We start from the raw sequence: 14676 nt of genomic DNA, 5'->3' as shown, positions 1-14676 counted from the left end.
TTGTGGGCTTGTTTACATTTTGGATGTTGTATAGATTTGCAAGGTCAAGACAGTTCCCCCAGAGAACTGGGCTGCTGCCTCAGTGAGATCAAAAAGCTGATCTGCTCATCCAGTTACATTGTTAAAAATGTGCTTCTTTCTGTCAAGGAGAAGATTTCCAACTCAAATGGAGACCAAAAGATTTCTAGGTTCCAAAACTTCAGGGTTCCATGGATCATGGTGTCAAGAAGTCTACACAGGGCCTTCAATAACGGCCCTCTTTCTCAGCACACAAGTCAACCCCAGACCAAGGCACCCTAAGGGCAAAAACCTTCCACGATTTCTCCCATTAGACTCTGAATATTAGCACCCCACGCCCGTATTTCACACCATGTGGGCTCAGGCACACAACAGACTGACCATTTTCGTTTAGCGTGTTTAATGAACATTGCCCGGCAGAAGAAACATTAAGTGTATAAAAGCTCATTCCTGTGTAAAAGACTTTGGCTTCCCAGTTAAGGAGTCGAGCCAAGGGACCCAGGCCCCTTTGTCAATGTTTCACTGGATGAATTGGCCTCACTGTTGTCCCAAGTGATGGCAGGTCAGATTTCTCATGGTCACTTTTGCTTTCCTTCCGGCTTTAGAAATGATTTTAAACTGGGGTAAATAGAGCAAGCTTGTTTGGGGCCCTTTAATGTTGAGGGGGGCGCCCATAGAGGTCCCTTCAGTTCACCCAGTCTTACGTAGTGCCCTATTCAAAACGTTTGTTTTCCTCCCATCAGGATCATACCTTTGGAGAGTTTCTCTACCTTAAAAATCCTCTGTGCTCTGCCTATTCATACACTGTCAACCACCACCCCCAATACAAATCCCACCACCACCCCACTGATCTCTTCACCCTCTCCGTGGTTTTGCCTTTTTAAGAATGTCATCTATATCTGGTACCCTGAGGTATGCCACCTTTTCAGACTGCGTTCTTTCAGTGAGTCGTATGCATACCTAAAGTGCTGCCCCCACCTCCCGTCTCCCTTATGGTTTCCTGATTTATTTTTAGAGCTTAATAATACTCCATGGTGTAGCTGTAGCCCAGGCTATGTGTCCATTCACCTCCTGAAGGATGGACATCCTTCGGTTGTCTCCAAGTTCTGGCAGTTATGAATAAAGCTGCCGCCGTCAAGGTCCACATGCAGGTTGCTGCGTGGACCTCAGCGTTTGACTCCCTTGGATCCATTCATATCAAGGAGCCCGAGGGCTGGACCTTACAATGACAGCATGTTTCATCTTAATAAACACCGCCCATGTTCACAGAGTTTCCAGAGACAGAAGCTGAGGTCATGGTAGCACACTGAAGAATCCAGAATCCCAGGATGTGGGCAAGCGAGGAAGATGTCACTGGGGCAAAATCTTCCCTCTCCCTCTTAAGGCTGACTGATGAGCCTGAGAATTCAAAGGGCATGAGACAGATTTGTGAACCCAGAATTCCAAGAAAAGAGACCTGGTTAAGGACAAAAAAAGAGTTTATTTTAGATTTGTTAGGACTGCAGACCAGGAGACACAGATTCAAGAGGCACTTGCATTGTGTTCCACCAGACTACAAAATGGGGCAAGTTTACAATGCAAAGACACACATACACACAAACACAAAACAAACAAACAAAAACCCCAGCAAAAATTACATGAATTGTTTGCCAAGAATTAGGATTGAAGCTGGTAAGCAGTAAGGGTGCTTGTTAAGCAAGGGCTGGTTAGGATTTGAAATTATTACATAGTTGGGGGATGTATATGGAGGGGACTTTGAAACTACAAGGTTGCAGCTAGCAGCTGCTGGCAGATATCTTTTTGAATCTGGCTGGTGGTGCCCTTGAGTTTAATACAGTTCTGACCATTGATGTTCTCAGTGATGCAGAGTTTGGGGTCCATGTTAGGCCACCCAAAATGTGCCTCCATGGTACATTGATCATTATGAGTTAAAGTGACCTAAGAAGTAGCCAGTGCAAGAGGGACACTCAGACTCTCCTTTGTATCTCCCTGAAAGTGAGAAATCAGTCTCTCAGGTGAAAGGTGCACACCCTGCATCTGGAGTTAGGAGGATGCCCTGATAGCCAAATTAGGGAGTTCAGGCCCAAGTAGTAGAGAAAAATTTTGTGACTTCCTTCATGGACCACCCAAGCCCAAACTCTGTTTAGATTCTTCACTCATGGCACGCTCAAAACTTAACTATCTCGTTCTGATCCCTTTCTCACAAATGTACGGTTTCCCTGGTCTAAAAACTATTTTAATGTGTGCTTCAGCCACTTCTTAGTTCTTGAATGAAAGAAAATGTATTTTCCCCCTTCCTGTTCGCCATCTGTCTTGGGTCAATTTTAGGATGAGTCCAGTCACAATAACTCAAGAGAGGTAGAGGGGGAAATTTCCCCCTCCCCCAAACAGGAAGACATCTTAAACCCTGTTCCCAGGGGCCGCCTGACTCCACTTTGGGTGCCTGAACCTTAGTTTGCCTCCTTTGGATTTTTAATGGATCTTCAATATGTTAGATTCACAAGGAGAGAAGCACACACATTTATTTCTTCTAAGTTTTACATGACAAGGGCAGCCCTCCTAAGAAAACAAAGACCCAGAGAAGTGGCAAAACCTAAAGTCTTTTCTGTTAGGTTGAGCAAAGAGAGGAAATCTAGAAAAGTAAATAACTATACTATTGGGGTTGGGGGTTAAAGAAGGATGAGAATTCTTTTTAACAAGGAAAGTCCGTTTGTACAGAATTCTCCCATTCTTAACTTTCCACCCTTGACAATAAGAATGTCACTCTAGTTCGGGCATAAAGAGGACATCTCCTGTGTGCGTGTGTGCGTGTTTCTGTGTGTGGTAGTGGTGATGGAGAATAAATATGTTATCTCCCGCTTCCAGGAAGAAAATGCGTGAAGGTCAGCACAGCCTTCTTGCACCTGCTGCTTCTGGGGGATTTGTTTGTTCAGTTTTGGTTTCTCATTTGCCTGTTTTGTTTCTGTTTTTGTTTTTTTTGGCTGCACCACGCAGCTTATAGGATCTTAGGTCCCTAACCAGAGATTGAACCCAGGCCATGACAGTGACAGTACCGAAGTGCCAAGTCCTAACCACCACTGGACTTCCAGGGACATCCCTGGATTTTTTTACTTTTAAGTGTCCTGTGACTCAAAACAATACTCTGATTTCCTTTACCCTGGGATTTGGCTTTTGACAGGTGAAGGGACACCTCCTTCTGACACAGTGGGGATGGGGAAGGCATAGAAAAATAAGATGGATGCGGGCCTGTGCCTATTCTTTTCTCATGTGTTGGGAAAATCATTTGGGTCTTGCCAGCTGGGATTTAATTTCCCCATGAATGATCAGGCAAGCTCCTAGGCAAAAAGAGAGAGAGGAAAGGTCCGAAGAACATGGAGAAGATGGGTACTAGATGCCCGGGGTTCCCCCATAGCAAGGATCTCTTTGGGGGCACATGAATGTCTATGGTCTCTAGAACATGTCTACGGCAGATTGGGTGTATAGTTCATTTTGAACAAGCTACCATCCACCCAGCCACTTTGGAGTATTGTCTCCAGCTCACCTGAGCCATGCTGTCATGCCAATGTGAAGACAGGGTTCATCCAGGGATGGGCTTGTGCCAGAGAAAGGAGACAGCAGTGAAGTCATTGAGCTTAAGGTATTTCTACCAGAGTGACTCTCCTAAGTGGATGGGGTAGAAGAAGACCAGCTGGATTTCTGTTTGTGTGTTTGGTTTTGTTTGTTCATTTTCTGGATGAGACCGAAGAACTCTTCAAGTGGAGGTGTGTATACACAGGATCTGACAGGATGGAAAGGTGTGGTCAGTCCATGTGCCAAGAAATCCAGAGAATCTGTAGTAGCTGAGACTCAGGCCTTTTTCAGAAATAGACAGAGTTCAGCTTTGATCATGCACTGCAAAGTAGTCACCAAAGAAGTTTCCTTGAAGGGATTGAGTTGCAGGAGCCATGGATGGGGGAAATGGGAGGGCAACACAACTACACACTGTGTGTGACCTGGAAAACAGATACACACCAAGCAATCTCTGACAGGCTCTGAAAGCGGATTGGTCACTAGACACAATGCATGCATGTTTGTTATTTGTGGAGTCACTGCAGACTGAACAGGCAGCAGCAAACTTTGTACTTCACGCAGTTACAGTTCATAAACTGTGGAAACTGACATTTGAAACATGTGATTAGGCTCTTGATACAATTTCACTAAGTCATAGTCATTGAAATGTGTGCACACTGGAACCATGCAAAGTAAGATCTCTTTCTCTCTCTCCTTCTCCCTCTCCCTCCCCAGATCAAAAGCTCATCTGCTAATCCAATTCTATTTTTTTAAATGATTAGGCCAAGATCTCAGGCAGAAGAGATATCCAGAGAGCTGAACCTGACATTTTCCTACATGGGAGCTGAAGTCACATTTTCAGAATCAAGGTGAACCAGAAATTATGTTCGCTTGTTTGTTTGTATTTAAAGAGACTGAATTCTATTTTAGAGCAGATTAGGGTTCAGAGCAAAATGGAGCAGAGAGGATAGAAAGTTCCCTTACATCCCCTGCTCCTGCCTGGGACTTATGGCCATTTGCACATCTAGAAGAGGCTGACCTTCAATTCTGACAGGTGCACAAGGTGAGTGGGACAAGTGTTTGAATCTAGTCCCATTAAGGCTGGAATTATGGTAGTTACTGTACCAGCAGTTTGGAGTTTGATGATGAACAGTTACCTGAAATAATTAATCCCTTGTGAATACTGAAACTCAACTTTGAACTATCTTGTTGTCCTACAATAATCTCAGTCCTGAAACTTGGATTAAGGAGATTCCACATTGATGGTGCCTCCTAAAGGACTGAATGAAAGTATTTTTTTTTTTTACCTCAAATTATCTCTACAATTTTTCAAAAAATTATATAGCTTATAATCAAAGATAATTAGGCTAATGAGATTTGACAACAAAAAGACCAGAAGAAGCAACCAATAATGGAACCAGACAAGCAATGGCTCAGATATTGGAATTTCTAAGCACCTCCCAAGGGGTCCAGGTCCTGGACTGAATATTGATGTTTCCCCCAAATTCTTATGTTGAAGCCCTAACCCACAATGTGAAGGTATGTGAAAATGGAAACTTTGAGAGGTAATTAGGTTTACATGAGGTCATGAGGGTGGAGCCCCCATGAAGGAATTAGTGAAGAAGAGGAGGAAGAGGAAGAGACCAGAGCTCTCTCTCTGCCATGTGAGGACAGAGTGAGAAGATGACTGTCAATGAACCAGGAAGCAGCTCTCACTAGGAACTGAATTGTCAGCACCTTGATCTTGGACTTCCAGCCTCCAGAGCTGTGAAAAATGAATGTTTGTTGTTTAAAACAACCAGTCTGGGATATTCTGTTATAGCAGCCAGAATGGCCTAATGCTCCATGCGGGATGGTTTAGGCCTCGCCACAGGTAAGTACATAGGCTTTTACCTAACAGGGTTCATGGCGGAAGCTGCCTTCCCACCAGATGCACTTGTTTTTGATGCACTACAGTCTCTGAAGGGAGTTGTAGTCGAGGACTCAGGACCCTCTGGCCAGACATGCTCTTCCCCTGTTTTCATTCCCAGCCCTGACATCTCCATTCCCTGGCCTCTTTCTCTGAGACCTTGAGCAGAGGTCTTCCTCAGGCATTTCTCCTGAGGCTTCCCTAAGGGGGAAGAAAGGGGAGAGCTCGAAGACATTTTTTCTGACTCTGAGTCAGTACCTGGTATTTTGTCACTCCTAGCCCTTCCACCTCAGCCTCTCCCTGACCCTAGTGTCTATAAAACTGCTGGGCCATTTTGTTTGGGGCCCCCTGCACAGTGAGATGATCCCCATGTCTGTGCTGACCCACATGACCCTCAAAAAGTGTGCTGTTCTATGGGGGAAATGAAATAGAGGGAGCTGGCATTTTCTCCAGTTCTATACTATTGACAACACCATCACAGTGTATGATTAAAAGCTTAACTCTTTCACTTTTGGCTTCTTGTGGTAATTGGCTACTCTGACACCTAGCAGTTCAGCTCTCTCTCCCAGCTCAGCTGAGCTCTGGACATTAGCTTTATATAATTAAACTTACTAGAAGTTTCAGGGAGATAAAACACACATTTAAATATTCTGGCAGAGAAGTGAAACATATCTTTAAAAAGAACAAAGCAATTTTTGAAAAAAAAACAAACAAAAATTCTAAAATGAAAAGGAAATAACATTAAGACCTTAATGAATGTGTTTGAAAGTGCTCACCTTAGAAAGAGATAATGAAAAAATTAGTGAACAGAGTAAATACCAGAAAAGAAATTCATGATAAAGTCTGAAGAGCCAAAGTTTTGAGGAAAATAGAGACATACACAGAGAGAGAAGGAAAGACCATCAAAATATAATTTAAAAATTCTAAATGCATTTAATTAGAGTCACCATAGTTAAAGAGAGAAGTGGGCAGAAGCAATATTTGGATTGATATGACTGAGAACTTTAAAACTGATGAATGAATACTCCACAGACACAATAAGCTTGTTAGATTGTGAACATGACAGAAAAAAAAAAAAAAAAGAATTCCACATCTACACTGATTATAACAAAATCACAAAAAAGAAAAAGAAAAAGAAAAAGAAACAACCTGAAAGTCATCAGGAGGAGATACAAAGAGGAAAGAAAAAAAAATTGCATCAAAGAAGAAATAAATTGATATCCAATTTCTTAACTGGGTCACAGTAGAAAGAGCTTCAATGTGCTGAAAGGGTATAGTGACATGTATAAAAATTGTGTACAAGGCAAAGATAATCTTCTAAAAAAGATAAAATTAAAACATTTATAGGAATATAAAACCTGAGATTTTTCATTAACATGTCAAGCTAAAGAATAATAATGAAAGATACTTATTAAAAAGAATGGGTGAGACCCCGAATAGCCAAAGCAGTCTTGAGGCAAAAAAATGGAGCTGGAGGAATCAGACTCCCTGACTTCAGACTATACTACAAAGCTACAGTCATCAAGACAATATGGTACTGGTACAAAAACAGAAACATAGATCAATGGAACAAGATAGAAAGCCCAGAGATTAACCCACGCACCTATGGTCAACTAATCTATGACAAAGGAGGCAAAGATATACAATGGAGAAAAGACAGTCTCTTCAATAAGTGGTGCTGGGAAAACTGGACAGCTACATGTAAAAGAATGAAATTAGAATACTCCCTAACCATACACAAAAATAAACTCAAAATGGATTAGAGACCTAAATATCAGACTGGACACTATAAAACTCTTAGAGGAAAACATAGGAAGAACACTCTTTGACATAAGTCACAGCAAGATCTTTTTTGATCCACCTCCTAGAGTAATGGAAATAAAAACAAAAATAAACAAGTGGGACCTAATGAAACTTCAAAGCTTTTGCACAGCAAAGGAAACCATAAACAAGACGAAAAGACAACCCTCAGAATGGGAGAAAATATTTGTAAACGAATCAATGGACAAAGGATTAATCTCCAAAATATATAAACAGCTCATTCAGCTCAATATCAAAGAAACAAACACCTCAATCCAAAAATGGGCAGAAGACCTAAATAGACATTTCTCCAAAGAAAACATACAGACGGCCACGAAGCACATGAAAAGATGCTCAACATCACTAATTATTAGAGAAATGCAAATCAAAACTACAATGAGGTATCACCTCACTCCTGTTAGAATGGGCATCATCAGAAAATCTACAAACAACAAATGCTGGAGAGGGTGTGGAGAAAAGGGAACCCTCTTGCACTGTTGGTGGGAATGTAAATTGATACAGCCACTATGGAGAACAATATGGAGGTTCCTTAAAAAACTAAAAATAGAATTACCATATGACCCAGCAATCCCACTACTGGGCATATACCCAGAGAAAACCGTAATTCAAAAAGACACATGCACCCGAATGTTCATTGCAGCACTATTTACAATAGCCAGGTCATGGAAGCAACCTAAATGCCCATCAACAGACGAATGGATAAAGAAGATGTGGTACATATATACAATGGAATATTACTCAGCCATAAAAAGGAACGAAATTGAGTCATTTGTTGAGACGTGGATGGATCTAGAGACTGTCATACAGAGTGAAGTAAGTCAGAAAGAGAAAAACAAATATCGTATATTAATGCATGTATGTGGAACCTAGAAAAATGGTACAGATGAGCCAGTTTGCAGGGCAGAAGTTGAGACACAGATGTAGAGAATGGACATATGGACACCAAGGGGGGAAAACTGCGGTGAGGTGGGGATGGTGGTGTGCTGAATTGGGCGATTGGGATTGACATGTATACACTGATGTGTAAAAAATTGATGCCTAATAAGAACCTGCAGTATAAAAAAACAAACAAAACAACTAATACTAAACTTTCATTGGGTTATTTGTATGGAAATATGTTAATATAAATGTTTCAGACATTACATGAAAAAAAAAAAAAAAAAAAGAATAGGCGTGGAGCTCCCTGGTGGTCCAGTGGTTAGGACTCGATTCTTTCTTTGATGTGGGCCCAGGTTCAATCCCTGGTAGGGGAACTAAGATCCTGCAAGCTGCATGGTTCAACCAATACATACATACATACATATATAAATAGAAAAAAAAGAGAGAGAAAATCCTGGATAACAGGATGGAGAAGCAGGAAAAAATTAAAAATAACAAAATTAATAAGTATGTAGGCAGTTCCAAATAAATAAAAATGTATAAAACAATGGCAATACATAATAAATTTTAATATATATATTTGTAAATTTCATTACTCATATTTATATAAATTACATATATATTTTTGTTGTATCTGTGTAATTTGAATACTCAACAATAAAAACCTAGAAGTCAGGAAGAGGTACATGGGGTCCTTGCTCTTTCTTGAAAAAAGATATAAGTACTAATTAACATTAGACTTTGCTAAAGTAGGGTAACCACAAAAATAATAGAAAAAATATTTATAACTTCAAAACTAACAAAGGAAAGTTTTGAAAAACTAAATCAATTCAAAAAGAGGCAAGAAACAAAAGAAATGAATAAATAGAAAATGCATAGTAAACAAAGATTTAATTTCAAATAGGTCAGTAATTACATCAGATGAAAATGGGCTAAGTGCTTCCATTCAAAAAACAGTTTTTGTAAGAAATATATCTAAATAATAGAATACAGGGATTAAAAGTAAAAGTCTGGAAAAAGATATAGTATATAAATTCTACCTCAAAATAACTTTATTAATATCGAAGTCCATTCTAAGGCAAAAAGTATTCCTAAAGATAAAAAGAAGACAATAAAGACAGAAGTTTCAATTCAAAAGGAAAATATAACAATTTAAAATTACATATACCTAGTAACTGACAGAATCCCAGGAAAATAGGCAAAGCTACAGTAACAGGGAATACAATAAACAGTGGTGAACACAGGCAGTGATAAAATATGTTAGTAAAGTTTAATCCTCTACATATGTCAAAAAAACATTTTATTTAAAGATGAAACAGTACATACATTGCCTCTGTTATTGGCGACAAGAAAAGTTTGCTTACTGTCATCACTATTATTCAACAGTCTACTGGCGGTCTTAAGGAATGCAGAGAAAGTTCTATATCCATCTCTATATCTATATAGAAAACCAAATTTACAAAATTTAAACCCCAGAAAAACACTACTGTTATTTATAGATGATGATTGTTATATAAAAAATCCAAAAGAATGTACAGCTTATTAGAATTAACAAATTAGATTTTTTCCTTAATTGCTTGATTAAAGGTCAATATATCCAAATGAATTTTATGTCTATATACCAGCAAGAAACTGAAAGAGAAATTTTAAAAATTTAATTTCAAAAGCAACAAAAATACAAAATATCAAGGGAGAAGTCTAACAAATGCAAGAGCTTTATATGGAAAACTATGAAATGTAGCTAAGAGAAATTAAAGAACACTTGAATAAATAGATAAACATACATCTATCATGCATTAAAAAAATAATACTGTGATTTGTCAATTCTCCACAAAATGATGTGTAGATTCAAGGAATACTAACATAATTCCAATTATTTAGGGGAATTTGTCAAGTGGATTCTATAATGTTTATGGATATTCAGAGGGTGAAGAATATTCAAAACACATTTAGAAAAAATAAGGTAGCAGGATTTCATCTAGGTTATCAAGTCTCACGATAAAACTATAATAACCAAAACAGTATGGTCTTCATGCAAGGATGGATCAATACACCAGTAGAATAGAACATAGTATGGAAATAGAGCATGTGCTTCTGAACACTTTCTCTGTGACACAGATGATATTGCACAGGCATGAAGGAATAGTAGTCTTTTTAAGAGGGACATTTGGGTTTGCATAAAGGAAAAAAATATGGAGCTAACTCTTATCTCACAATGTTGACAAGAATTCAATTCCAATTCTGAAATTATAGGTGGAAAACAAATCAGATTTTTTTTTTAGAAAATAATGTCCCCCATCTGAGCTCATTGACAGCTCCCACATTTACTTCTCTGCCTACTTACCTCACCACCATCCCCAAGCTGCAATGACAACCACCTAACGGCCAAATCAAAGATTCCTTTCAGTCGCTTTCCTACTTAATCTTCTCCCCTTCACTATACTGTGAACTCCTCGAGGACGGAAACCACGTCTTCATCATCGTCATGTGTCCATTCCCCAGCAGAGAGCAGGCATGTAATGAGGGCTCAGTTTTGTCTTTTTACTGAGCTGGTCTGAAACACTCAGCTTCCATGACAGCATTTCCCCAATCTTAGCTCATCATTGTGCTCCATGTGTTTACCATAATTTCCTTCCCCTTTAAAAGTCAGGGTCTTCACATGACATTTGATTTACATTCTTCTTATTTTCCACTCACTCTGGGTCATTTCAACAGAAGCCAGATACTTTTTACTACCTATATTGCTTATAATGCCACAGATCCTTTTCTCTTTTGCAGACATCCATGGATTTCTGCTTATTTCTGGACTTGATCTATATGTACAGGTACCTTACCACCTAAAATTCAGCATGTTTAAAACTCACCATAACCATACCACTCCCAAAACTTCTTCCATTTCCAGTATTCCCAAGACTCAGTGATATCACCCTCTACTTGGTTACTCAAGTGGGTACCATGGGGCATATATTTTCAACAGGTCTCTTGACTTCATCTGCATCATTTCCTTCCGAATATTGCAGCTGGTTTCCCTGTTTCTGGCCATGCCCTGTTCTTACTCATTGCCCTCACCCCTTCTAAGGTGCTCATTTTCCAATGCGAGTTTAATTGGTTCACTGCTCTGTGTCAATTTCTCCCCAATGCTTACAGACTCAATTGTGACCTTCTCAGTAAGGCATACCTGATCCTCCTCATGATCTCAGCCTATTTGTTCCTCTAGCAGAGTTGCTGGTCAGTTCCACAAATTCACTCTGTGAAAAAGCCTCACTAAACCTTATTCACTTCCTTCATGCAATAATATGATACTTTGCCTCTTCTCTTGACTCATCCTTCAACTCAAGATGACTGTCATCTCCTCTGTGAATGGACCCCATGAGGCAGTTAGAAGCTCCATTTTTTTGCTGCATATTATGTTACAGATATTTCTGCATCATAGCAATTACTGCATCATTTTATAACTATTTATATATCAACATCACCTGTATGACCTGTCATCTTTCAAGGAAAGCATACTTAGCTTCCTATGTCTTTGTAAGAGAAGTAATATGATACAGTTGAACATCTTTTGATGGAAACAGATGATAATTTAGTTACCTGCTCTACAAGTAGATCTGACCATTTGTATTAGATACTTAATTTCTCCAATCTTCTGGTCTTTCACTAAAAGAATGGGATAAAACAAGATGGATAATATTTGTGCAGTGTCTGACACATAGAAAGCTCTCAATAAATGGTAACTGCATCATTACTATTATTGTCATTATTGCTATTGTTAATTTCCCAGCACCAGTCTCAATGTCTGGTACCTATTAGGAATCCAGTTTGAGTGTTTGATGAATGATTTATATAATATATAATGTTGACATTAACTCTACCTAATAAATATTGGACTCCAAACAACTTTTAAAATGATTTTTTTCAAATTGCAGGTATTCATTAAATCTTTATTGAGTGTATTTTTCTGTGGCTTTTTGCTTCTTTCATAGAAGCAAATTTGATTTCTTCACTTACTGCCATTCACAATTTTATAGACAGTAATACCTTTATAGAGTCTATGTTTGGATTAAACTAAAGATTTTATTTAACAGATTTTTGAGAAGAAGTTAAAGTTTAGGCTTTGAAAGTAAACCTGGTTTAATATACTCAATTCTCATGACCAGTTTTTAAAGATCATCAGAAATAACATTAAAATATTATATACTATGCACAGTCTAAGATTACAGCTCTCCTGTTTAATACTTGATCATATCTGAATTATAAAATATTCAGTTCTAATAATAAAAAGTACGTGGCATGTTTGTAGATTTAGTTTTTAAAAAATTTAAAAAACACCCTAGAGTGGTGACCCTGTTATTGCTTTATGTAAATATAATACAGTATCTATAATGTTGTCTGAGCCATTGTGGACAGAGGTTTAACATTATCTTTGTGGTCTTAATGGCATTTATCATTATGCTTGTTGGCCAAATGGCAATGATACTTGCTATGGCTGCTTTGGGTTCTTTCTAATGATGACTTCATTATGAATGTCAGTGAATGCATATTCCAAATCATTACAAATTCTGTAAAATGCCCTTTTCTAAACACATTACAAATGTCCACTTCTACACCATGACACTTCCAAGGAAAACCAACCAAACAATGCAAAAAGCATCTGCTTGCTAAACAAAACAAAACAAAATTTCAATTTGTGCAAAAAATGAGACCAACAGTTTCAACCTCTAATTTTTAAAAACTGATATACTTTATTTTTTAGAGAAGTTTTAAGTTTACAAAAACTCAGCAGATATTACAGAGGATCCCCATATACCTACTTTCTCCCATGTTTCTACTGTTATTAACATCTTACATTACTATGGTGCATTTTTTTTTACCATCAATGAACTAATGTTAATTTATTGCTACTGATTAAACTGCATAGGTTACATTAGAGTTCACTCTGTTGTACAGAAAGTTCTATGGTTTTGACAAATATGTAACAATACGAATCCACCATCACAGCATCATATAGAATATCATAAAGAATAGTTCATCATCCTAAATATCACCTCCACTCCACCTATTCACCCTTCTCTCCCTCCCCTGAACTTCTGACAAAGACTGATCTTTTTACTGTCTCCATAGTATTATCTTTTCCAGAATGTCATATAGCTGGAATTACACAGTATGTGGTCTTTACAGACTGGCTTCTTTCACTAAGCAATATGCTTTTAAGGTTCCTCCAAGTCTTTTGTGTCTTGATAGCTTGTTTCTTTTTAGTGCCTATTAATATACCATGCTATGGATGTGCCGCAATTTATCTATTCACACTTTGTAGGACATCTCAGTTCTAATTTTTGGCAATTCTGAGTAAAGGTGCTATGAACATTTGTGATGGGGTTTTGTGTGGACATGTTTTCAATTCATTTGAGTAAATATTTCAGGGCAAGATTGCTGGATCATATGGTAAGAGTATGTTTAGTTTTTTAAACAACTGTCAGAATGTCTGAATGAGATTTCCTTTTGCTCCACATCCTCACCAGCATTTGGTGTTGTCAGTGTTTGTAGATGTGTTTGTAGATGTTCTTTATCAATTTGAGAAAGTTACCCTCTAGTTCTAGTTTGCTAACATTTTTATAATAAATGGATGTTGCATTTTGTCAAATGTCTTTTTTACATCAATTAATATGATCATACGATTTTCTTCTTTTTCCCTTTGACATGTTGGATTGCATTAATTAATGTTTGAATGTCGAACCAGCCTTGCATACTTGAAATAAATCCCACTTGACTATAATGTATAATTCTTTTATTCATTGTTGGATTCGATTCTCTAATATTTTGTGGATTTTTGCATATGTTTATATTTGTCTGTATTTTTCTTTTCTTATAAATTAATTGCCTGCTTTGGGTATTAGGGTAATGCTGGCCTTATAGAATGTGTTAGAAAGTGTCATTCATCACCGCTGGGAGTGTAATACATTTATGATTCTATGGAGTGAAGACAGTGGCAGCCCCATATTTGGTAACTCTTCTAGATTCTGTCCTAGGAGCTTCCTCTCTTGGCTGATTTAAATCTGTATCCTTTCCTTGTAATAAACCATGTAATAAAATGATAACCATGATTTTTAACAGCTTTCTGTGGATTCTGTGAGTCCTTCCAGTGAATTATCAGGTGATTTGGGGAATCCACTGAACTTGCATTTGGTGTCAGAAGTGAGTGCAGTCTTGGACTGCTTCTCTAACTTTGCAGTGGCCTACACTCTACACACCCTTGATTGTAACTTGCAAAACAGATATTCAGAGACAGTTCAGACAAAGATAGTGGCTGCTTAAGGATGTTCAAAACCAAAGGTATCAGGCCAAACTAACAAAATAAGATGCTAAACCAAAAACAGCGAGTGCTGATTACCTGAGTCATGTGTATTTCTTTATAACTTGTACAGTCTTCTAATATGACATGAGTCATATTTTACTGCTTTTTATATGCACCTGAGCATGTCTCTCATTAGACTATTAGCTCA

General features: G+C 38.1%; 2 long non-coding RNA genes across 2 annotated transcripts in view; both read left to right on the top strand.

Annotated features, from left to right (window-relative positions):
- LOC309662709 overlaps positions 1 to 14676 on the top strand; it is a 435223-nt gene that overhangs the window by 161719 nt on the left and 258828 nt on the right. The gene's annotated exons all lie outside the window — the stretch shown is intronic.
- Positions 2613 to 13333, top strand: LOC309663088. The gene is made up of 2 exons (XR_014265101.1): positions 2613 to 6900; positions 8469 to 13333. It is a non-coding gene; the product is annotated as an uncharacterized lncRNA (long non-coding RNA).

The sequence above is a fragment of the Balaenoptera physalus genome, assembly GCF_965194825.1.
Source record: "Balaenoptera physalus genome assembly, chromosome: 6".
NCBI classification, from domain to species: Eukaryota; Metazoa; Chordata; class Mammalia; order Artiodactyla; family Balaenopteridae; genus Balaenoptera; species Balaenoptera physalus.
This window is presented reverse-complemented; position numbering and strand designations above follow the sequence as displayed.